The sequence below is a fragment of the Lissotriton vulgaris genome, chromosome 9 (assembly GCF_964263255.1).
Source record: "Lissotriton vulgaris chromosome 9, aLisVul1.2, whole genome shotgun sequence".
Classification (NCBI taxonomy): domain Eukaryota; kingdom Metazoa; phylum Chordata; class Amphibia; order Caudata; family Salamandridae; genus Lissotriton; species Lissotriton vulgaris.
In genome coordinates, this window is record NC_141697.1 from 574,826,603 (window position 1) to 574,853,165 (window position 26,563).

General features: G+C 46.9%; 1 protein-coding gene across 3 annotated transcripts in view; it reads right to left on the reverse strand.

Moving 5' to 3' along the window:
* LOC147691857 (uncharacterized) overlaps window positions 1-26,563 on the reverse strand; it is a 496,690-nt gene that overhangs the window by 242,553 nt on the left and 227,574 nt on the right. The window lies entirely within an intron of this gene.

Genomic DNA, 26,563 nt, shown 5'->3' on the forward strand with positions numbered 1-26,563 from the left:
TGGCGTAGAATAAAGTAGCCGAGAGTGTAGTGTGAAGTGTCATAGAGTACATTGGCATAAAGTGCAGTGACATAGACTAGAGTGGCATATATAGCAGCGTCGTACAGTACAGTGGGGCAGAGTAACGTAGAGTGTAGTGATGTAAAGTGCAGTTGTGTAGAGACAAAGGGTGTAGAGTGCAGTGGTTTAGGGTGGAGTGGCAGAGAGTGGAATGGAGTAGAGTGGCACGGAGTAGAGTAGTGCGGAGTAGAGTAGTGCGGAGTGGAGTGGCGCAAAGTAGAGTGTCACGAAGTAGAGTATCACGAAGTAGAGTGGCGTAGCGTACAGTGTATACAGTAGATTATTAGTATTGAAGTGGCGTACAGTTGCGTGGTGCGGGGTAGAGCGCAGTGGTGTACAGTGCAGAGGCATAGAGTGCAGTGATGCAGAATAGATTAGCTTGACTTACAATAGATTTGCATAGAGTGCAGTGGCGTAGAGTGCAGTGTTGCAAAGTGGACTAGAGTGGAGGGGCGTAGACTGGAGTGTGTAGAATGCCCTGGGATGGATCACTGACAGAATATCAGACCGAAAAATATTGTGTGGACAGAATATTGTGTCAAAAATATTGAGTACCAAAATATCAAGAAGTGCAAATAGTTAAGTATAGATTTATTATTCTTAACTCCACATCTTTGTACCTTTAAACTATATATATATATATATATATATATATATATATATATATATATATATATATATATATATATATATATTACCTACTGGCGATAGCCAGTAGGTATATATAGTTAGGATTTTTTCTCTATGGAACTTTTGAAAATTCTATGTCTAATAACTTTGGCGTTTGTGGACGGAATCGGCTGAAATTTCCAGGAAAATGGCACATTTTGTTTCTGAGCAGCCCCTGAAAATTTGGGGGGGTTACGTCAAGGGGGGGCCGAGAAAAAAGGGGGTCCCAAAACGCGTTTTTCCCATTCATTTTTCCATAGGGCGTTTGGCCTCACTTTTAGCTCGAACGGCTGAATGGATTTGCACGAAACTTGGCAAAATTGTAGGGACTGTTAGCCCGATGTGCCTTTGCTGGGTCTCAATATATGTGCTCCAGTGGATTTTGAGAAATTAACGTTTAAAAAAACAGATATATCTGAGACAGCGTCCCGGATAGCGAACCGGTTCGCGTACTTTTCGCGTAACGGAGCTTTGCGAAGCGAAGCTGATTGGCTCTCCGGTGTCTGTCAACATTCTAAACAGTCCGGAGCGGCCGCCATCTTGTCTCTCGGTAGGATCGAGAGACAAGAGGAGGCCAAAACGAAGGGGGAAATGAAGGAAAGGGGGCAAGGTAGACCCCTTCTGACCCCCTAGGATTGATGAGGGGGATATTAAAGTGCCCCGCGGGGCCAAAAAAAAAAAAAAAAAAATTAGATTTTTTGTCGTAGAGGCGCAAATCGGTACGTGAACCGGGCAGCTAACCGGGCAGCTAACCGGCAGCGTAACGGGAGTCTGAGGAGAAGCTGATTGACTTTCAACATTGTAAACAGTCCGGAGCGGCCGCCATCTTGTCTCTCGGTAGGATCGAGAGACAAGAGGTGGTGAAAAACGAAGGGGGAATTGAAGGAAAGGGGGCAGGGTAGACCCCTCCTGACCCCCTAGGATTGATGAGGGGGATATTAAAGTGCCCCGCAGGGCAAAAGGAAAAAAGAAAAAAAAATTGCGATTTTTCGCGGTAGAGGCGCTTCTCGGTACGCCAACCGGGCAGCTAAACGGTAGCGTAACGGGAGTTCGACATCTTGTGTTTTTGGAGCGTCCGGTTTGCGTACCGGGTAGCTTTCCGGTAAGCGTAACAAGGGGAAAACCAAGAGAAACAGTAAAATAAAATTTAAAGGAATAGATTTCCACCAAACTTAGCAAAATTGTAGGGACTGTTTGTTTGATGTGCCTTTGCAAGGCCTCAAGATATGTGCACGTGTGGATTTTGTCTAATTAAGGTTAAAAAAAATATATATATATCTGTAAGCGTGCTCTGGCGCGCTTACGTTACGGGTTTTGTTTGCGCTGCAGAGACGATACGTCACGTTTATGTGACGCGTCATGAGGTGTCTCACGTGGCTACGTGATACGTCACGTAATAAAGAATATATTTTACAGCTATAGATATTAGCTTTTAAAAAACCAATGAAATTCACTGAAAAAACCATAGGTTATAGACCATATATAGTTAGGAATTTGCATTTACAAAACCTTGAAAATTCACTGAAAAAACCATTGGTTATAGACCATATATAGTTAGGGATTAGCATTTTCAAAACCTTAATTTACTCGCACAAAACCATAGAAATTCGCATATATAGTTAGTTGTAATAACTATATATCGCGCACCCGCAATCCACTGCTGATGATGTCACATATTACATCATTCATGACATGGTCAGTGACATCACTGATGACATCACTGATGACATCTCAAATGACATCACTGATGACATCTCAAATGACATCACTGATGACATCACTGGTGACATCTCAAATGACATCACTGATGAAATCACTGATAACATCTCATTTGACATTACTGATCACATCACTGATGATATCATTCATGTGATAATACGATGAACCTCTTCAGACTCTAATATAACCTTAGATACAATCAGTGTAAACAGACACTCACAGACTGTCACTCATCCATGGAGTTACTCACACACCTAGTCAGTCATGCAAAGAATCAATCACACCTCCATTTCCTCAACTATACAGTTATACACACCTTACTTAATCAAACATATGCTAACACATATTTACTCTCTTATACAATCACTGATACAAGTTCACAATGATCCATACAGCCACTCACACATTCACTGGCTCTTATGCACAGTTATTTATATATGTCAACTCTTACATTTACTGTGTTTTACATATGTACTTACTTTGACATGTAGCACTGAGAAATCCAATCACTCACCAATACACTCATGGAGACAGTCAACCGCCCATACAGCTGTTTCCACATACACTTTTGAACCCATACATCTAGTGAATCAACTGCTCACACATCTATGCACAGAGTCACACACCTCCCAGCCACCCCCACACACACACTCACTCTCCCATACAAATACTTGGGCAACTAATCAATAACCCATATAGTTACTCACATAGCTACTGATCAACACATGCAGTAGTTTACAGAACAACAGATATAATGATGCACAAATTAAGACAGTTTAGTCACTAACCCATGCACTCAGTGAGACACATTTAATCATTCTCTCATACAGTCAGTCATGCACCTACTAAATCCTTCATCCAGACACTTATACATCCACTCATTCTTCAATATGTAAGACATATTTTAACTTTACAGAAACATACAGTCACTGGATGTTGTCATCAGTGATGTCATCAGTGATGTCATTTGAGATGTCATCAGTGATGTCATCAGTGATGTCACTGACCATGTCATGAAGTAGTGAAGTAGTGTGGCTCACTGGTTAGAGGCGGCAGACCCGAGAGCAGAGGACGGCCCGGGACCAGGGTTCGATTCCCGGCGCGGCAGGTTTCTGGACCAGGGTCAGTGGACTCGATAATTCTCTCGCCTCGGTGCCCACTCTGATCAGCGTTCACACTCGGCAACTCTGGGCATTAGCTTGTCTCATCTTCACTAACGGCCCCACCAGACCGCCGGGGATGCCTGGTCTCACCCTGGAGATATCCATTAAGGGACCATCTCTCAGGGAAGCCAGGAAGGGTTTCGCAGCGGTCGAAGCGCCTTGGGACCCTCCGGGTAAGTAGTGCGCTATATAAATGCCTATACATTACACATTACATGAATGATGTAATATGTGACATCATCAGCAGTGGATTGCGGGTGCACGATATATAGTTATTACAACTAACTATATATGCGAATTTCTATGGTTTTGTGCGAGTAAATTAAGGTTTTGAAAATGCTAATCCCTAACTATATATGGTCTATAACCAATGGTTTTTTCAGTGAATATATATATATATATATATATATATCATCAAGGTGCATGTATGTGGAGTTATACATTGTAAAATTTTGCTTACATTTAAAAACGTAGCATCACGATATTTTGTCCCACAACATTTTTGATTCCGAAATTCTGAATAGACACCGACTGTCATAGAGTAGAATGGTGCAAAGAGGAGTAGAGAAGCATGCAGTGGTGCAGAGTGGAGTAGACTGCAGTGGTGCAGAGTGTAGTGGCATGGAGTGGTGTAAAGTGGAGTGGTGCCAAATAGAGTGGAGTGGCGTAAAGTGGAGTCTGCATGGTGTGGTAGCACACTGCCATTAAAGACAACACATTTTTAATTTAATTTATTTGCACAGACATACAGTTTTACTAATAAAATATACAGTGCACAAACAAAAAAGATACTTACCTTTGGGAATGCCTTATCTGGTACAGCCTATATCTAGCCGCAGATTCCCTACCTTAGAAGTATCTCCAGACATCAGACTGGATCGGGAAATTTTTTCGTGAGCAGTACCCCAGGACTCCGGTAGGTGGCGACGTTCAGCTCCGCGTGGCCACGTTGGAGTCATCTGCACCAGAAGGGACTTGCGTGGTGCCTACATTGCTGCCACGGCAGGGTGCTGATATCATTTTCTTTTTGCGACTTCCCACACCAGGAGCACAGTGCCACAAAGAACACTGACAACTAGCGTGGAAAATCAGGGCCCTTAACCCGTTAACCCCTGCGGTAATTCCGCCGCGGTGCGGGCGTTTCCGTGCGCGGGCGGGGCCGCATCGGCCATTGGCCGACGGCAGCACTGGGAAGGTAGTGCTGCCGTCCGCCAATGGCCGACAGCAGCAAGGAAAGGGTTAAAGGGGGAACAGCCCTGTCCCTAGAATTCTTTTCGCAGAGCGGGGAGGATGGGTGTGTCAGGAAGGAATCTGTGGCTAGACAGTCTCTACCAGATAAGAAGTTACTGAAGATAAGTAACTTATTCATCTGATAGAGACTTCTAGCCACAGATTGCTTACCTTAGAATAGATACCCAAGCAATACCAACAGGTGGGTCTATGAAACTGATTCACACTAGTCCTGCAAGACCAAACAAGCCTACTGACAGACCTGACAGTAATGTTTCTTGAATGTGTGTAGAGAAGCCCATTTTGCTGCCTGGCAAATATCCAGGACTGGCACACCGCATCTTAACGCTGTGGCTGCAGCCTTATCTCTGGTGGAAGGAGCATGCAAACCCTCAGGGGTTTGCTACTCGGCCCATGCGTAGCAGATCTCAATGCAGAGCACAATCGATGAGGAGATGGACCGTTTCTGCACGTCCTTTAAGTTCTTCGCTCCACAATGAATTGGTCCCCCCTCTCCGCCCCCAGAACTCTTGTGCGTTCATGGACCGTACTCTTTTTGGGTCCAGTAGGTGAAATTGTTTCTCTTGTTTAGAGGGATGAAGTTGTCTTACATGTGGGCTGTTTTTTAAAATGAGATTGAGGAAAACTTGTGACTAAGGGTTGACTTTTATAACTGATTCAAATGTATATATAATGCTTTTTAAACCTTTTATATGATTCTTATTATGCATTTTGTATTCGATGGTGTTAACCGTGCCTGTTTTTTTATCTGTGTACACTTGGTACATTTTAAATTATTTCATTTATCTCTACTGCTTGCTTTTTTAGTATCCTGCTTTTATGATCCTTAGTGAAAAAAAACAAATAAAGCTTACATTGATTGATTGACTTCGGCATGTTGATAGTGACCCGAGCGAATGCGGTAGTCTGGTGGTGGGAAACGGCATCCTGGGCGGAGGCCACCTTCAACAGCCAGTCATCGAGATATGGGAAGACTGGCACACCTGACTGCCACAGATGAGCTACAACCATCATTTTCACCTTAGTCAACACCTGAGAGGCGCTGATAAGGCCAAAAGGGAGCACAGTAAACTGTAAGTACTCATGGCCCAAAGTGAACTACAGGTAAAGCCTGTGGGCAGGCAGAAGGGGAATTCAGAAGTATATGCCCTGCAAGTCCAATGCTACCATCCAGTCTCCAAGGTCAAAGGCAGATAGTACTTGAGCGAGGGTGCAGGTCTAGGATAAGATGAAGGTCCTGCCTCCCACTGGGTGCCCATGATGGTGAGAGGGCAAACTAAAGGGGTTTGGAGGTTGCCAGGGGGGTGGTGGACCGGCCTGACATTTGGCTGCCCAACCCACGGGGCCTGTGAGTACTCGCCATGCAGAGGCTGGGAATCTTGCGCCACTTGGTGGCTGGATGCGTAAAAACTTGGTTGAAAGCCTCTTTGTCAGCCATGAAAGAAGGGAAAAGCGGACTGGGGCTGACGAGGGGTCATGGACAGACCTAAGGACCTGGCTGTAGCCCTGATGTCCTTAAAGCGCTCTAGTGCCAAGTCCGCTGTCTCTCTGAAGAGACTGGAGGCATCAAAGGGCATGTACGTAAGCAACGCTTGAACATCCCCGGAAAATGCAGTTGTTCTCAGCCAGACGTGGCGCCGCAAGCCCACCGATGAAGAAACAGCTCTGCCCAGCGAGTCTGACCTAGCCAGCCCACATCGGATTGTGAAATTGGCTGCATTTCTCCCATATGCAATAGCTTGGAAAAGTGTGGCTCGGGCCTCCTCCGGGACCATCAGCAGCACCTGAGCCACTGAATCCCACAGAGTGTGGAAGTACTGGCCCAAAAGCCACACATGTTCATGAACATTAGTGCAAGGTTGCTGGAAGAAAACATTTTCTTTCCTAAGGGTCCAGCCTCTTGGATTCCCTAAGCTGTGGAGTGGTAGAAAATGCACCAGGGTTTACAAAGGAGGAGGAAGCTTAGACCACCAAGCTCTCCGAGGTAGGGTGTTATGTGAAGAAATTGGGGTTTCCTGGGGTGGGGTGTTGGCAGCAGACATTCGTCCAGTTCACAGAAGCCCCTGTACAGGGCTTGGACAAAGTCCCAAGCCGGACGTCAGTGAGGGTTTCATGAAATGGGAGAATCGGTTCTGAGGGGTCACTCTCAACTGAAGCACCTCTGTCAAGACATTAGTTCTTGACTGCCACTGAGGGTAGGTTAAGGTCCAGGACCACAGCCACCCTTCTCACCACAATTGTAAACAAGGCTCCCTCCTCTGTAGCCACGGTAGGAGGAAAGCCCATGTCAGTATCTAGAGCGGAGTTCAGTCTGCTGACAGACAACAAATCCTCACTCCAGTCAATGTTAGGGTCTAGGGGCTGGTATTCTTCAGGGTCCAGCGACCCCTCTCACTCTTCCTCGAGTCCCAGCCTATAGGACTAGGGCTCAGGCTCTGGCCCGGAAGGCATGGCTTTACTTGGTGCCGGAGCGGACGCTAGCCCAAGCCCCTCTGGTTTTGTGTCAGAGTCGGAGAAGAACAATAGTTACTTACCTGTAATCTGTGGTTCTCCATTATTGGTGTCTTTCATAGATTCACATGTTTATGTTTATGTTTATTAAAACTTTTATAGCGCGCTCTGTTACCACGGGGTATCCTGGCGCGGTGAGTGGATTGAGAACATAAGTGCTGGGGCAAAGCCTGGATGAACTATAAGAGAGGGGCATTGAACAAGTGGGTCTTGAGATCTTTCTTAAACACAGAAATGGTTGGCGAGGCTCTGAGGGAAAGGGGAAGAGCATTCCAGGCAGAGGCTGCTTTAACTGAAATGGATTGACCTCCCAGACGTGCATATTGGAATTTAGGGTTGGTTAGTAAACATAGATTGGCCGATCGAAGGGCACGGTTGGGAGTGTAGAATGAAAACCTTTTCTGCAGATATGTTGGTCCCTGGCCATGAACTGCTCTGAATGCCAACACAAGAATTTTAAACAGAATTCGATGTGGTACTGGTAGCCAGTGCAGACTGCGTAAGTGGCTACGCACGCTTGACCTCCTTGGGAGAGAGAAAAGCAGACGTACTGCAGCGTTTTGTATCACCTGCAGGCGGTGAACCATATACGCAGGTAGACCACTAAATAAGGCATTGGCGTAGTCGAGCCGGGATAAGATCAGAGCTCGAAGGACAGACTCCTTGGCTGCCCTAGGCAGAAGAGGAAAAAATTTCCTCAGGGCACGCAAGGTGCCAAAGCAAATGCCGGTCAATTTTTTTATGTGATCCGCAAACTTTAGATCCTGACCGAACCAGACCCCCAGGTTTTTAGCTGGGCCTCCCGTCGCACTGGGACAGGGCAGGTCCGGGGGCCAAATCTGCTCCTTGAAATTGTCAGGGAAGGAGCCGAAGAATAAGACCTCGGACTTATCTTCGTTGCACTTAAGTTGGACTTGTGCAAGCCACCTGAAAACTTCCGACAGACAATGCTGGACTGCTGATGGATCGGACACACCCTTAGGCCATGTGAATAGCAGCTGAGTGTCATCAGCATAAGCTATTATCTTGGCTCCCAGATGTTCCGCCAGATAAAGTAGAGGGGTCATATAAACGTTAAACAGTAAAGGGCTTAACGTAGAACCCTGCGGGACTCCAGTTGACAGTCTCTTCGGGGCCGACGAATAGGGGGGCATCCAGACCTGTTGAGTTCTATCACTCAGGAATGATGACAGCCAGTCAAGGGCCAACCCAGAGATGCCGACGGCACGCAGTCTGGCGATCAGTAAGGCATGTGGGACCGTATCGAAGGCGGCAGAGAGGTCCAATAAAATCAGGACCGCTCTGCCACCTCCGTCCAGGCACTCACGAACAGCCTCCGAAACCTCAACTAAAGCCGTCTCGGTACTGTAGGCAGCTCTGAATCCTGACTGAGCAGGATGTAGGGCGTGAGAGGACTCGATGAAGCTGTCCAGTTGTTTGAAAGCCACCTTTTCGCACACCTTCGCCAGAGCTGGCAACAGTGAAATGGGCCGATAGCTCGATGGTAGTGCTGGGTCTGAACCGGCCTTTTTTAATAAAGGGAGCAGCTTTGCCTCTTTCCAACTTCTCGGGATCATGGCCGTGGAAAGGGAGAGGTTAATGATGTACGTCACCTCTTGAGTGATGGTGTCCGTTATCCCGCCCAAAACCCTGGCTGGGCAGGGGTCTGAGGGAGATCCAGACTTTAAAGCAGTCAGGATTTGCCGTATGTCCAGTTCCGAGGCCGGGAGGAAGGCAACAAGTTGGTCCTGTAGACATAGTCTATCCGATCCAAGAAGGACAGGAGGAGTCGTAAAAGACTTTTGAGCCATTTCTAAGTCCGATTGTATTTTTGCAATTTTGTCCGTAAAATAGCAGGACAGTTCTTCACACCATTGAGCGGAAGAAGGGAGCTGGGGTTGGGCAGCACAGGGAGATAGAAAGTTTTGGACAATTGAGAAGATCTCTTTGCTGTTGTTTTCCGCCTTCTCAATTCTGTCCGAATAATACCTGCTTTTAGCTGTCTTGATCGCAGCATAATAGTCCATTTGGGCTGCTCGTAAGGATTTCTTTGCGGCAGGCAGGTAGGCTTGTCTCCATGCTCGCTCTAATTTTTTGCAGACCAGCTTCTGTTCTCGCAGGGCATGCGTGAACCATGGTTGGGAGGGTCGTGACCGCATTCGCCGGACACCCCCCACGTTAGTGGAGGTAGCGACACCATTCGCTATCCAAGAATTGAATGCGTCAACAGTCGCTTCTAGCTCCATCATTGGGGCCGGACGGGTGTCGGAAAGGGACTCAGATAAGGACATCACATTAATCCGGGGGTGGTGTACCATAGAAGGAGTTTTCCTCAAACCCTCATCTAGCTGCCAGGCAAACTTGATCATGTAATGGTCGGACCACACCGTAGGCATTGGGGGGGACAGACTAATATCAAAATTAGTGCAGATTAAGTCAAGAACATGACCTCCCACATGTGTGGGAGCGTCGACCCATTGGGAGAGGTTAGCCATGCTGAAAGTCTCACTAAGACGAGTAGCTTCAGTGGTGTTAGCAGAATCCACATGTATATTAAAATCGCCCAGCAGTAGGAAACGAGAGAAGCGTAAGGCTCGTGGCACGATAACCTCCTCCAAAGATCCAATAAAATTTCCGACGTAGCCTGGCGGTCGATACAGTAGTGTGCCGCCTAAGGTAAAATGCGGACTAATGTCCAGGCAACAATGGAGAAGTTCCGCTTCTTTGATTTTGTCCAGATGCTCGCAGGTGAGAGACCAGTGATCCCTATAGATCACGGCAACCCCCCCTCCTCTTCCCACATCAGCAGCGCGATCTACTCTGCAAATTCTGAAACCACGAGGGATAGCTAACTCGACTACCGGCGAGCAGGAGTCAGTCATCCAAGTCTCAGTAACAAAGAGTAGGTCGAAATCATTATCAGCTAAAAGGTCAAAGACCTCAGCCGTGTGGCAAACCAAAGATCTGGCATTGATCAGGCCCGCCTGTATGATCTTAGTCCCGTTACAGGGTTGAGTAGGCGGGGTGACAGGACTAGGAAGAAGATAATTACAGAAGGGGCATGATCGGAACCGATTATCAGAAAGCGCCCAGGAGTGCGCTGCCTCACAAGGAGGGACCTTAAGGGCTCTAAGGTCGGCAGCGGAATACCGGCGTGGTGTAGGAGGGACAGAGGTGGAAGGAAAACGGCCAGGGGTCGGGGCCCTGTGCCCGGCCAGAGCACGGACGGGCACAGACGGGCCCTCCTTGGGCACAGACGGACCCTCCTTTGGCGCTCCTTCGGCGCGCAGACGGCGCGCCCGCTGTGCGCGTCCGCTGCGCGGTCGCTGACACATGGCGTTATAAACGGACGTGCGATCTGCCGACTAGAGCGTCAACCCCGGTGCAATGCGGTCCCGCCTCACTTCCGGGAAACCGCTGGGGTCGAGCGCTGAGGCCGGGACCAGAAAGGGGCGTGTGCAAATAAGCGAAACCAGTGCTAGAAAGGCAAATAAAGCACCCCACTGGCTGTAAAGTGCAGCGGTGTGAAGCGGAGCCTGAGCACAGTAAGGGAAAGGGCAGGGGGGTTTAAAAACGTTAAAATATGCAATTAATGGCAAAGAGCTAAAAACAGATGATACAGCTCCGCTAGCAGCGTCAAAATAGCAGCAAGAAGGGTTGTGCAAAATAGCAGCGTTACAGCGTTCTTCTCAAGATACTCACAGCCCGAAAGCGTCACCTCAGCCGATTATAAACGGACGGGCGATCTGCCGACTAGAGCGTCAACCCCGGTGCAATGCGGTCCCGCCTCACTTCCGGGAAACCGCTGGGGTCGAGCGCTGAGGCCGGGACCAGAAAGGGGCGTGTGCAAATAAGCGAAACCAGTGCTAGAAAGGCAAATAAAGCACCCCACTGGCTTTAAAGTGCAGCGGTGTGAAGCGGAGCCTGAGCACAGTAAGGGAAAGGGCAGGGGGGTTTAAAAACGTTAAAATATGCAATTAATGGCAAAGAGCTAAAAACAGATGATACAGCTCCGCTAGCAGCGTCAAAATAGCAGCAAGAAGGGTTGTGCAAAATAGCAGCGTTACAGCGTTCTTCTCAAGATACTCACCCTGAATCATTTCCTGTCGTCGGAGTGGGAGTCTCACGGTATATAAAAAAGCAATAATATGCAGTAATATCCTAAGAAAAACTTGGTAATAGTAATCCAGGAAGTAAAGTAGCCCAAGCTACAAGAGTAAAAACCTCCACACTCATGACTATCCTAGTCATTTTGTATAGTCCAAACTGCAGCCAATCAGGCGACAGCACCCACCAGAATGTTCTCCCCAGAGGCTCAGGCGCTCAGATTTTCTCGCACAGGAGTGAAGCTAAAACACCTAGCCTAAAAAGCCTCTGAGGGGAGGTGGGCGGGTTGCATGTGAATCTATGAAAGACACCAATACTGGAGAACCACAGATTACAGGTAAGTAACTATTGTTCTTTTCCAGTATTGGGGTGTCTTTCATAGATTCAGATGCCTGAATCAGAGTAGATAGCAGTACCCAAATAATGCTTGGAAGATGCTATTTGTAACATAAATCTGTACATAGCAAGTATATACATTCACATATTAAAAATGCCAACATTCATATATGCATGAAAAAACTTGCAATCACAGGAGAATGTACTCAATATTAGGCATGGAATAAGCGTCTGGAAAGCAGTACAGAGGAGGAGGGAAACAGAGGCTCACCTTATCTGAAAAGATTGCGTGGAACCCCTTGACCCACTGACGTATCAGTCTCGCTGGCAGCATCTAAACAATAATGCTTGGTGAAAGTATGTCTGCTGGACCAAGTCGCTGCTCTGCAGATTTGCTGAAGAGGAACTCCAGCGAAAAGAACAGTTGAGGAAGAAATAGCTCTTGTAGAGTGAGCTCTTGGAGTTGCCTGCAAAGGGCTTCCAGTTTGTAGATGGCAAAAGCCAATAGCTGCAGAAATCCATCTAGCTAAGGTCTGTTTAAACACTGCTTGTCCTTGCCGTATCTTCCCATATGCGACAAACAGTTGATCGGATTTGCGAATGGCAGAGGTCCTTTGCAAATAGAATTTTAAACATCTTCTGATGTCAAGGGTATGTAATACCCTCTCCGCATGGGATTGCGGATTAGGAAAAAACGTCTTTAAGATGGCTGGTTCGTTCAGGTGAAAATCCGAAGGCACCTTAGGCATAAACTTTGGGTTTGTCTGTGGCACCACAGAAGTGGACGTGAATTGTAAGAAAGGCGAATTGACGGTGAAAGCTTGAACATCACGGACTCTTCTAGATGAAGTCAATGCTAGCAAAAGAGAAACCTTCCAGGTTAGAAATTTAAAATCCACCGTGTGAATTGGCTCAAATAGGTGATGCATGAGCTGCGCTAATACTACATCAAGATGCCATGATGGAGGTGGACGACGTACAGGAGGAAACATTCTGAATAGTCCCTTAAAAAACTGTTGTATTATTCTTGAAGAATAAAGAGAGGTGGATCCATCCTGACGGTACCTTGAAATGGCTGCCAAAAAGACCTTTAACGTTGCATGAGATAAGCCTGATCTCGCTAAGTGCAAGAAAAAAGGTAATATCGGTTCCGGGGTTGCATGAAACGGGTGCACCCCCGCAGATTGACACCAAATGCAGAATCTTTTCCATTTAAGTCTGTATGTCTTTATTGTAGCAGGTGCTCGCGCGTTAGCCAGTACCTCCTTACAATCCGCAGAGATATTTAGATGAGCGAATTCAAGGTGCTCAGGCGCCAAGCTGCTAATTTTAGAGAAGTCGGATCCGGATGGCAAATGTGACCATTCTGAATGGAGAGGAGATTCGGAATTGGTCAAAACTATATTGGATTGCACTGCGATAGGAGAAGAAGTTCGGTGAACCAGTACGGCGAGGCCACCTGGGTGCGATGAGAATCAAGCAACAGGGCTCTTTCTTCATCTTCCGGAGAACTCTGGGAACCAACGGTATCGGAGGAAAGGCGTAAGCATATATTTGAGACCAGTTGATCGAAAACGCATTCCCCTGAGAGTCCTTGTGGGGAAGCCAGCTTGTAAAGAACCGGCATTTGCTGTTGTTCTTGGTCACAAAGAGGTCCAGATCGGGATGACCCCACTGCTGGAAGATTCGATCCACCATTGGCTGATGCAGTTTCCATTCGTGGGTGGACACCGTTGACCTGCTGAGGGTATCCGCCAGAACATTTGCAACTCCCGGCACATGAACAGCCAAGAGATTGATCCTGTGTCTTATCGCCCAAGCCCAGATCTCTTGGGCTTCCTGAGATAGAAGAACCGACCTTGTTCCTCCCTGTTTGTTTAAGTATTGCATACTTGTAGTATTGTCCGTGCGAACCAATACTGTGGCCCCTTGAATGACTGTACGAAAGGACTTGAGGGCTAAGAAGATGGCTCTTAGCTCTAGCAGATTGATGTGCCAAACCTTTTGTTGAGGGCTCCATTTCCCGCTGACCTTCAGCCCTTGAAGATGTGCTCCCCAACCCTCGAGGGATGAGTCTGTGGTGATTGTATAATTTGGCACCTCTTGAAGGAACGCACACCACTTCTTCAAATTTCGTTCTTGGACCCACCAAAGAAAGGCCTCTCGCATCCGAGGAGTTATTTGAATGAGATCTCCGAATGAACCTGAGACTTGCAACCATTGCAGGTTGAGTTCCTCCTGAAGGGGCCTCATTCTGAGGTGGCAATTTGGTATCAATGGGATGCAAGAAGAAACCATTTCCAGAAAGGACTTGAACAGTTGGACTGAAACTGACATTCTTGATAGTAACATCTGAGCCATGTTTTGGATCTTCTCTTGCCTTTCGTCTGATATGAAAGCTTGAACCAGTTGTGTGTTCAAGGTTGCTCCTAAGAACGTTTGCCTCTGGGAAGGAACAAGGTGCGACTTGCTGAGATTGATAGAAAGACCCAGCGATTGGAAGAGAGACAGACATCGTTGGACATGGATGTCTGTGTCTGAGAAAGAATATGCCTTGATAAAGCAATCGTCCAGGAAGGGAAATATTTTAATCCCCTCCAGCCGGAGGTGACCTGCTACTGGAGCTAGGACATTCGTAAACACCCTGGGTGCCAATCGTAGCCCAAAGGGAAGGACTTTGAACTGAAAATCCCTGCCAGCCACTCTGAAACGCAGGAACTTCCTGTGACGGGGTAAAATGGGAACGTGGAAGTATGCATCTTGAAGGTCCGAGGTGGCCATGTGATCCCCTGCTGACAAAAGATGCAGTATATCTTGAAGCGATAACATCCGAAACGATAGTTTCTTCAAATACTTGTTGAGGGAACGAAGGTCTAGAATTGGACGCCATTCTCCAGATGTCTTCCTTATTAGAAAGAACAGTGAATAGAATACTGCTCCTCTCTGCCCTTGAGGGACTTTTTCGAGCGCTCCTTTTTTCAACATCAAATTTATCTGGGAAAACAACTCCTTGAGATGAGCTGGAGGAGGGCCTTTTGGAGGGACATTTGGAGGAAACTTTTCGAATTCAAGAGCATGGCCCCTGGCCACGATGTCTAGGAACCCACCTGTCCGATGTTATTGAGGACCAGTTCGAATAACATTTTGAGATTCTTCCTTCAATCTTTACATGGGATTGCGGCAGCAGCGGTGGCAGGTGATGACACTCATTGCCTTTTATTGGAATCCTTTCCGCGGCAGGCAGGCTTTTTCTTGTTCTGGGAATAGGATGTGTTGCGTTGGCCATAAGATTGGTAACGTTGGGACTGGTAGCGCTGATTCCCCTGATGAGATCTGTAGGAAGATTGTTGGCTATAGCTTCCTCTATTAGAGGACGATCCACGTCCTCTCGCACCCCGAAAGGGTGGCTTCTGAAACTGCGAGGGAGAGAGCTGGCTGTTTTAGTGTCCTTTTTAATGGTTTGCAAAGCTTCTTCTACTTGCGGACCAAACAAAAACTCTCCATCGGAGGGCATGTCTAGAATCTTAGCTTGCACCTCTTGACGAAACAAAGTCGCCTTTTACCAGCCTTGTCAACGTAGGACAGCAGCCCCCGCCAGCTGACTGAACCCAGTAGAAGCCACATCCACTGCAGAGTCTATAATCTCTGCTGAGATCTGTTCTCCCTCTTGCAGTATCTTCAGAGCTTCAGATTTTGAAGGCTACGGTAGCATGTCGATGTACGGTGAGACATCCGACCACATCTGTCGGTCGTACCGACCCAGAATGGCTAAAGAATTCGCTGCACATATCGTTGTCGCTACCTTCGTAGGGACTCAATTCCCAATCGAGTCTAGACGCCTGCTGTCTCTATCTGGTGGGGCTGTGATCGGGGATGAAGGATTTCAAGCCCGTTTTTGGGCAGCTTGCGCAATCACAGAATCTGCCTTTGGGTGTCCTATAAGGCAAGCTGGAGATTTGTCAGGTGCCTTATATTTCTTGTCTAGACGTGGCAAGACTGGAGGGATAAATGCAGGATTTGACATCACCTTGAGTCGCTCTTTCCATATGAATTCTATAATTGGAATTGTCCGGACCTGTTTTCTTGGCTGGTCTTTAAAGTCATAGAGGAAACATTCCTCTTTCTTAATTTCCATAGGAATAAGGAAACGTTGGGTCGCTCTCTCCATAAGAAGGAGAAAACCTCCAATGTCCACTGGAGGTGAATCAGCAGGAATCGGAGGTGAAGGAGAAGGCGTCTGGATTTGATATTCATCCTACTCCGACAACAAGGACCTGTCATCAACTTCACCTTCCTCTCTCTCTTCATCCTCTGATGATTGTGCTTCCGCAGGATGATGGGAAATCACTGGCGAAAGAGGTCTTGGAGACCTGAATTCTGATGTGGAAGCCTGCACCACAGGTGTAGGAGGCACGCAATCCGCTGATTCAGATGGCGTGAAATGACGGTAATAATCGTTCAGCATATGTTGAAGATTGGTTAACAATGCTACAGGCATTTGAGCTATCGGAACACTTTTAGTAGGTGACGCCAAATGTTCAGGCGAAGGTTGATCGTCCTGATCTTCCTCTTGGTATTTAATGAGCAGTTCTGAAGGACTTGTAGCTGCTCCAAACCTACCATCCATATCAGAATCTTCCTCACTGTCTTCTGAGTCCAACAATTTGTCAGGAACCTGTAGAGGTATCTTCTGAGGCGACAGGCACAATGGAGATAAAGGTTCAAGTCCTGAACCACGCCTTTGTAGCAAAGAAGGCTTCGCCGTAGACGGCGTAAAAGTTAAAGCCGTAGATGGTGACCAAACCTGAATTTCTGTAAATGTTGACAATTTTGGCGTTGACGGAAGAGCCGTGGATGGGTTCGTCGACGAAGGAATAAGTCCTAAAGAGGATAACGCCGAGGAGGGCATTGTCATCGATAAAGTTGCCTTCGACGACGAGGAGGGTTTAGTCGACGATGAAGTCTTTGTTGACGATGAAGTCTTTGTCGACGATTTGGCTGGAGACAATGTAGTTCTCATTGACGAGCTCGTCGGCGATGAGAAGGTCGTCGACGAGGTCGTCGACGATGAAGCCGTTGCCGACAAAATTTTCTTGGTCTTGGTCGTCGACGGTGCGCTGACGATAGGAGCAGGTGAAGTTTCTCTCGTCGACGAAATAGGTTTCACTGAGACATAGACCAGCATCGACGGTGATGTCGCCGACGACATGATCATCTCAGGTTTAGGTGATGAAAAAGTACCGTCGATGTAGACATTGCGTCGTCGAAAATCTTCGTCGACGAAGGGGTCGTCGACGGCGTCGATGACGATGGGGTCTTCTTCTGACGAAAAATCTTCTCAGAAGTTGGTTTAGGAGGCAAAATCTTGACCGATCTTCTCGGGCGTGAAATTATTTATTTATTTAGGCAAAGGTTTGCTTTTGACAGGAGGAGTAGCCTTGGAAGTTGAAGGCCTCTCTGACCTCTTAGAAGGTTGCTGTCATTTTCCAATTTTGGCCCCAGGAGAAGATAACACCTCCTCAGCAGCTCTCTTCCTAGAGGCCATAGAAGACCCAGAGGCAACACTGCCTACCTCAGATACTGGATTATCCTGGTCCTTGAGCTTCTGTAGCCACAGAAGTAAGCAGCCCTCTCTGTCCCTGAGGGTCTTTTGAGGGAAGGTCCTGCATATCTTGCAGTCCTTCACTTGATGATCCGGATACAGGCAATAGATGCATTTCTTGTGGGGATCTTCTGAGAAAAGTCGGAGCTCACCAAGTTTTTGGCTTGCTTTGCTCAGCTCGGAAGGTCCTTCCTCTTCTTCCCTCTCTCTCAAAGAAACTTTTAATTCAAGGGCTGATCCTGTCTAGGCTGGAGTTCAGTAACGCTCTGTACCTGGGCGCACCAGAAGCGACAATTAACAAATTGCAATATATTCAGAACTCCGCAGCTAGGCTGCTGACAGGCATTTTAGCAAGGTCATCAGCGAAACCAGCCCTGGGAACGCTGCATTGGCTACCTATTCGCGAAAGGATAAAGTTCAAATCCCTTTGTATTGCCCATAAATCATTACAAGAAAAGGGGCCCCCCATTCTGAAGAACTTAGTGCCCCCTCTACAAAGCTAATAGGCCACTCCGCTCAGATCACGATTGCTTAGCTAAAATTCACAGAGTAAAGAGGGCTCGTACAGGAGGAAGGCGGTTCTCAATCAATACTGGAACTCTGTGGAACTCGCTACTGCTGAAGCTTCGGGCTGAACCAAGCCACCTTCGTTTTCGGAAGCTTTTAAAAACCTTTCTGTTTCCTTAGGGCCCCTAACCTCACTTTCTGTCCTCAGTAGTCTGGGTTCTATAGCGCTGGGACGCTCCCGGGTAACCACGCGCTCTATAAATCCGCATCCAATCCAATCCAATCCACAAGGCCTGAATAATGATTTCTTTGAGGAAGACATCCTAAATTCAAGAAATCCTGAAGAAAACTGAGAAGAACTGAGCAGAGCTCAGGAAGATTCCCTTCACACAACCTGCGGTAGAAAATCTGAGAGCCTGAGCCTCTGGGGAGAACATTCTGGTGGGTGTTGTCGCCTGATTGGCTGCAGTTTGGACTATACAAAATGACTAGGATAGTCATGAGTGTGGAAGTTTTTACACTTGTAGCTAGGGCTACTTTACTTCCTGGTTGGCTATTACCAAGTTTTTCTTAGGATATTACTGCATATTATTGCTTTTTTATATACCGTGAGACTCCCACTCCGACTACGAGGAATGATTCAGGCATGTGAATCTATGAAAGACACCCCAATACTGGAGAATGAAAATAGGGATGGCATCACTGGAGGGCGCCAGCAGTGCCAGGAGCGTCAGCATGGGGACCTGCACCAGGGAAAGTCGAAGTGGCAGCGCCGGTCCAGATCCATCTGTGGATCTAATGGGCCCGACTTGATCAGGGGACGGAACCACCAGTGGAGAACTAGTGGGAACCCCTTCAGAATCCACGCCAACCCTCCCGCCCTCGTGGGCATAAAAGAACCGATTCCTTCATTCTCCTCACTGATTGCGAGTGAGTGCTACGTTTGTGCGCGAAAGCGTTTGTTCCTTTTAACAAGTTTTAAAAAATACCTGTTGCATTTTTAAACCTGCGTGTTTTGCACTGTGATTATTGCTACTTTGCACAGCACCTACCCTCTGCCTAAACGCTCTTTTCTGCAGTGTCCTAAGGCGGAAAGCCGGGTCCTGCTCTTCAAAATCTACCTGCTTTTCCTATATCAAGCTATCCTTGCTCCCTGGTCACTGACCTCGAGGTAGGACTACTAGAGGCGGCCATCTTGGGTGAGGAGAAGGCTGGGGGGCTAGGAAGCAAGCGCTTAGCCACGCCCACCCTCCCGCCCTCGTGGGCATAAAAGAACCGATTCCTTCATTCTCCTCACTGATTGCAAGTGAGTGCTACGTTTGTGCGCGAAAGCGTTTGTTCCTTTTAACAAGTTTTAAAAAATACCTGTTGCATTTTTAAACCTGCGTGGTTTGCACTGTGATTACTGCTACTTTGCACAGCACCTACCCTCTGCCTAAACGCTCTTTTCTGCAGTGTCCTGAGGCGGAAAGCCGGGTCCTGCTCTTCAAAATCTACCTGCTTTTCCTATCTCAAGCTATCCCTGCTCCCTGGTCACTGACCTCGAGGTAGGACTACTAGCGGCGGCCATCTTGGGTGAGGAGAAGGCTGGGGGGCTAGGAAGCAAGCGCTTAGCCACGCCCACCCTCCCGCCCTCGTGGGCACAAAATGAAACCCTCATACAGGCAGCGCAGCGGGCGCGCCGGCGGGGCGCCGAAGGCGCGCCAAAGGCAAGCCCGTCTGCGCCCGTCCGCGACCGGCCGAGACCAAGGGCCATGACCCTTGGCTCAGAGCCGTGTTATTCCAAGGAAAACCTAATTGCGCTTAATAGCGCTACCTACTCCATTAGCCAACATACACAGCAGATTCTGAGGCGGGAGAACATACTGAAGCCCGCAGCTGAACCAGCCCAAAAAAACTCGATCAGAGAAGAAGGAGAGCAACGGTAACGTCATTGAGCGTCAGCTTGCTGAACACTCGTTTGCTCCAAAAACACAATCTAGAGGTATTCTCCCTGCTCCAGGAGGGGAACACAGATATTCTAGGAGTTACGGAGACATGGTTGGATGACTCTTCTGCGCCCGACCTAGTGGCCGCCCTCCCACCCAACTTTGGTGCTATCTCTCATAACAGAAAAGATGGCAGAAAAGGGGGGGAGTAGCCCTGCTATATAAAAATGCCTTTAAAGCAGAAACTATCTGTGCTGAATGCATTGAGGGAGCAGACATCCTAGGCGTCAAGCTCTGCTCTCCCACCAATTGCCTCACGATAATCATCGTATATCGCCCGCCAAAAACCCCCCCAACATTTCTAGAACCTTTCTTGGGTCTGGTTCACGACCTCTGTACGAGATATGAGGGTCTTATGGTGATGGGCGATTTTAACCTCCATTGGGAGGAGCCCATTAGAGACATTACGTCCAAACAGCTCGAAGACGCAATGACCGAACTAGAATTAACCCAGATTGTGACAGGCCCAACACACATGAAGGGCCATACTTTGGACTTGATATGGACTTCTGTTCCTGCCCTGTGCCCAGTCACTTCATTACCCTGCATTTGGTCAGATCACTACCTTTTACAGGGTAGCTTAGCTTTTCCGAAACAAGAAAGCATCTCATCCGACAAATGGCGGGTAGTGAGAAGATGGAACTCCATTAATCCGGATACTTTGCTATCAACTTTACAGCAACCTTCCCACCTAAACAGACTTCCTGAAGATGATCTAGAGAAGGCCAGTCAAAAGCTATCGCAAAAATTGGAATCTGCAATAGAGGTGGTAGCCCCAGCACGTAAGATAAAAATCAGGGAAAAAGGCAAAGGCGCCCCTTGGTTCAATGACGATTTGAGACTCCTAAAACAGGCCCTGCGACAGTGCGAGAGAGCCTGGCGAAAGGGGTATGATCTTAACTGCCAGACTCTATATAAGGAAAAGCTCGCCTTGTATAAACAAGCCATTAGAACTAGGAAAAGTGAGTTCTACGAGAGCAGAATTGCCACAGCACCTAACCCCCAGAAGGAAATTTTCCAAGTACTCACTGAACTGAGGAAAAAGAAGGAACAACCGCCTTCTTTTACGCAAGAAGACTGCCATAAATTTCAATCCTTCTTTACTTCAAAGATATCCGACCTTCTGATAGAAATCGAAAGTACCCCCAGATTTGACTGCCCGGTAACTCCGCTAACTCTCCCGCCCACAATCATTGAGCCTTTAACCTCCCTACCCCTACTTACCAAGGACTCCCTGACAAAAGTGATGAACCAAGTTAAATCAGGCTCTCCGGCGGACCCTTGCCCCCCGCAGATATTTAAACAAGCATGGCCAGGTCTGGAGGAGGACATTTTATCGCTCCTAAATAGTTCCCTTACCTCAGGACTAGTCCCCTCCATTCTTAAAGAGGCGAGACTGATCCCCCTGCTAAAAAAGGCCGGTGCTGGCACTAAGATTCTAAAGAATTACAGGCCCATATCTCAACTGCCTTTTTTAGCAAAAATACTGGAACATCTTGTGCTGTCCGCCCTCTCGCACCACCTCGAGAGTAACGCACTACTCAAACCCAACCAAGCGGGGTTTAGAGCCCACAACAGCACGGAATTAGTCATGCTATCAGTGCTAGATGACCTACGTCTTAAAACAGATAATAAAGATCCCTGTGCCCTGGTGCTACTCGACCTCTCCGCGGCATTTGATACGGTCAATCATGACCTCCTTCTGTCGTGGTTGGGGGAGTCTGGCATCAAGGGCACGGCCCACGCCTGGCTGACCTCGTTCCTCGGTGGACGGGTCCAGAAAGTACAACTGGATGACCTGGTGTCAGAGGCTGCTAAAATTACATGCGGCGTCCCTCAGGGCTCTGCCTTGTCCCCCTTGATGTTTAACACGTATCTGCAACCCCTCATTTCATCTCTGAATCAGATGGACTGTAATATATACAATTATACTGACGACACCCAGATCATCATTCAGATAGGCAATTCCCCTATGGCTGATCAAAAACTGAAGAATATTCTACAATTTAGCGTCAACTGGATGACGGCAAACTTCCTAACGATCAACCCGGATAAGACGGAGGTTCTTCCTATCACAACTTCATCTAGCCCCTGGTGCGACCTCCTTTGGCCCTCAGAATTAGGTAACCCCCCAATACCGGCAACAGCAGTAAAAAGCCTTGGCGTAATCATCGACACAAATCTCACTATGTCAGCCCAGGTCTCGGCGGTGGTGGGCACCTGTGTAGGCCTCCTGAGACAACTGCGCAAGCTAGCTCCCATCCTAAAGGCAGACACCCTCAGAAGAGCAGTGTCAGCCTTAATTCTGGCCCGACTGGATTATGGCAATGCCATGTATTTCGGCATTCCGAAAAAACTCACCAAGAGACTTCAGATCGTCATGAATGACGCGGCCAGACTTATATACAATAAACCAAGAAGGACACCGGCCACCCCTCTCCTCCGGGAGCTACATTGGTTGCCAGTGAATCAACGAGCCAAGTTCTATGCATTACGCAGAAAGCCTTATATGGGCAAGCCCCGAAATACATCAAAAAACGCCTTGTCCCATATGCCCCCAACAGGAACTTACGCTCAGCCAACGCCGCCCTTTTGATCTGTCCTAGGATCAAACGGTCCACTATCGGTGGCCGGACATTTTCCCACACAATGCCCAAAGCCTGGAACCAACTGCCTGAAAATCTGCGCAAAGAAACCAGACTCCTGCCTTTCAGGAAAAAGCTAAAAACCGTGCTTTTCCAAGAGGCATGGGGTAATATCTAGTCTGTTTTCCTCCTGCCAGTACTCACTCGCCTGTTAAGCGCTTAGAGACCCCGGGGTGATAAGGCGCTCTACAAGTCTAAAATACAAATACAAATACAAATCCTCAGGGCCTGAAGTGGTGCCAGCAGTCACCGAAATATGATATGCATGGCCTCACAGAATTCACAGAATTGGCTGGAGGTTGCTCCGGCTGGCAGAAAACTTAAGGAGGTCAAGAGCCAGCCCAGGCGCAGAGCCAGGCCTCGAGTGACAATGCTCCCTCGTCTCGTCAGATGACTTTAAAGGACGGGGTGAAGTTGAAGACCTCTTCAACTTACTACTCTTTGGGGCATATGTGTGAAGCCCATTTCCCGTTCACAAATGGGCCGATTCTCAGAATCGGCCCGTTTGCAAGCAGGAAAAAGCCTTTTAGGATGTAACATCCCAAAAGGCCCTTGCAAAATAGGGAATAGCAAAATTTGCGATTCCCTATTTTGCAAGTGCATTTAAGGAATCACAAATTGCGATTCCTTAAATGCGATGTAGAAAGCACCCATGTTGTGCTATTTCTCCCTAAGAAATCGCAAATTGCCATCAACTTCAAATTGGTGGTAATTTGCGATCTCTTTGAAAAATGCCCTTTTTGGCATTTTTCAAAGTGCCATGTGGGGCACATACATGCCCTTAGGACATGTATGTGTGCCACATGTGCACACATACTCATGTTAGGGGTGCAACAGGGTGTCCTTATGACACCCTTGCACCCTTGAAATTGCATTTGCAATTTGCGAGTACCTAATGGGTACTCACAAATTGCGAATGTCCTCCCATTCATTCCTATGGGCCTCTCGGAAGCCATTCTTTAATTGCGATTCGCAATTTGTGAATCGCAGTTAAGGAATACCAAGGAATCGCAAATTATTTGCGAATTTTTAATTACATCTCGTTTTGCGAATCTCAAATAGCGATTCTCTAAAAATCGCTATTTGAGAATAGCAAAAACAGTATTTGATACATATGCCCCATAGACTTACAAGAAGACTACTTTGAGTATGACGAGGATCTTAGGCTCCATGACTGATTCTGGGACCTTCGTTTTGAGTGCTATCGAGACCGTCATTGCCTTGCACACAGAGAAGCAATGACCTTGAGGAAGCACTCCCTCTAGGCCTTGGGGGGCATGGCACGGCGGTCAACGCAAGTCTTTGTGTCGTGGTCTCGCTTGAGGCACAAGAGGCAAACAAGACGAGGGTCCATCACCAACATCTGTCGGTGACAGGTGCCGCAGCTTGAAGCCATTTTTCCTAGCTGACATACCTGCCACACCAGAAGAAAATCTTTTTAAAAAGTTTGACAAAAAGTCAAAAAAGGTGAGTCAAAAAACTGTTGGGGGTAGCTCCATCCTGATCTGTGCTGCTTGGCGTGGAGGAAAAAGAACGGATGTCAGCACGCTGGGGTGGCGCCTTTATAGGCACTGTGCATGTCACTTTTGGTGCAGGAAGCCTAAAAACGCCACAAACCGGTATGCAGGGGCCCTGCTCACAAAAGAAATGAAGGATCCAGTCTGATGCCTGGAGACAACTCTAAGCTAAGGAATCTGCGGCTAGAAGTCTGTAGCAGATAATGTATGGACACTGCATCACCTAGTGTATTGATTTGTTTTGATCACAATAAAGTATTTGCTTTCAACACACTTCAGAGGTAACCAAACGGGTACTTCATTTGTGCTTTCCTAATTCTGATGTATTTTGAATTACTTGCACAGTTCATTTAAATATTGTTTTATGGTGGAATAAATACACTCTCCTACTCCCATTATCTAGCAGGATTGCCACATAAACTTTATGACTTTGAAGTCAGAGAAATAAAAGTAAACACCAAGCTCCCTTAGAAGCTAGAGCCTGACTTTTGACCTTTGTCTTTGAATCCACAGCACATGTGACAAGATAAAAACAAGATTCATAGGCCTTTTTACAGAAAGGAGAACTTGTGGAAGAATATGGGGAAAGGTAGTGCGAAAAGTCTTTGCTCTTTGGGAGGAACAAACTCACGCTGAACAGCCTAAAACAAATAAAGCAAGCAAATAGAAAGCTAGAAAATGTACATTACAAATCACAAAACCAATGGTGTATATTGGGCGAAATGCATTCCCAGAGAAGCTTTCTGAATGTCCCCAAGATCTCTTTAGCAAACAAGACAGCTGCAGTGTCTCTTAGGCTATGACCTAAAAAGGCCTGTTCACTCCGACTGATCATTACACAGTATGCTGCCACCAAGCTTGTATTGCTTAGCTCCGGGCAAAGGCAGAAGCCTTTCACCACTATGAGGGTAGTGCTTTGGGTGCAGGTCCCAGTCCAAAAAACCAGCAATCCGCGAGGAAGGGATATGTCATGGTGCACACGCAAGATCCATGTTTGCACAAGACAAAAAAAAAATCTGCATCTGGAAAAATGTACAACAATATGCAAACAACACAATGATTTAACTAAGGATCTTCATTAACCACCTAACTGAACCCCTTCCTAAAATTCAGACTGGACGGAAACTAAAACTGGACCCCCCAAAAAAAGATATTCCTGCTAATCACTTTTAATGCTGAAAACAATACTAAGAAAGGATGACTTAGTGGTATATACACCTCAATGAAGTAGATGTCTGCTCTGAATTGATAGAGAAAGCCAAAGCCATTGACTTCATGCTAGAAGACGAACTAAACATAGATGGTCCTCATAAATCTTTGGTAACGTAAGCTCAACAGCAATGTAAACTCATATAATTCACAAGAAGATCAATTCCAAAAGAACATCTTAAAGAGCTATTTAACTCAATTGCACCCTCAAGACTAATATGTAGTATTTCTTACATCACTTACCTCCCTGTTATCCAGACTGACCCATTTAATTTTGTTCTTCATGCAGCTGAAAGATCAATCACAGACACAAGGAAATTTGGCCAAAGCACTCCAGCACTCATTGCACCTAAATGGTGCCTATTCCAAGATTTACTGACAAATCTGCTTGAATTAATGACAAAGCTCTGAAACTAAACCCACCAAATTATGTGACAAATTATTAGTAACATGCATCCTGAGACAATTGTTCCACACCAACAATCTCCAATTGGAAACACTTGATGCAACAAAGCCTCCACCCTAACCTGATCATTTGCTCTGAAGGTATGTAGCAGCTACCCAGGTTGCCTGAAACTCTTTGTGTTTATCATTTTGTGCCAGCACATGTTTGTTGTTGTGGCGGCCAGAAGCATCATCGAACTGAATCCATATGAAAGGCCCCTGTACCCGCATTGGATTCATTATCATCAAGTCTAGAAGCAGTCTGAATCTCAAAAGATTTATAATTTGGAGTTGTACATCAGAACGAGTGACCTTCCTCACCTCCTTCCCTCCCCCCAATCAACTGGCCTGAGTTGAGGATTGGATACGGTATGTGAAACTGGTAGGATCGCAAATTCCACTCAATATACAGCAGAACAGAAAAATCCCCAGAACTAGGAGTGAATAAAGATGGCGGTGAGGTTTGGAAATTATTAAAGGTATTTTCTGAAATACTGATGCAGCATAAGCACAATGTCCATTTTAGAATTACTTGTGGATTCATATCAGAAACAAACTATTGAGAACTCTGAGACGGAAATAACGTCTGTTATAATAAATATGGAATTCAACAAAGCCATATTCGTAAGAGTTGTGGACATGGCTCTTGTCAGAATTCAACTTGCAAATGTGTAGTTGTTGCCAGCAGGCTAGCACCAAAAAACTGGAATTAAAGGGCAAAACAGTTCAAGATAAAAGTACTTAATACTCGGTTTTGATCAGAGGCCTATAAAGGCTGCTTGTGATATCCTTTAAAATCTGTTGGATAATAATGTTTGTCCTGCATAATGGTGCT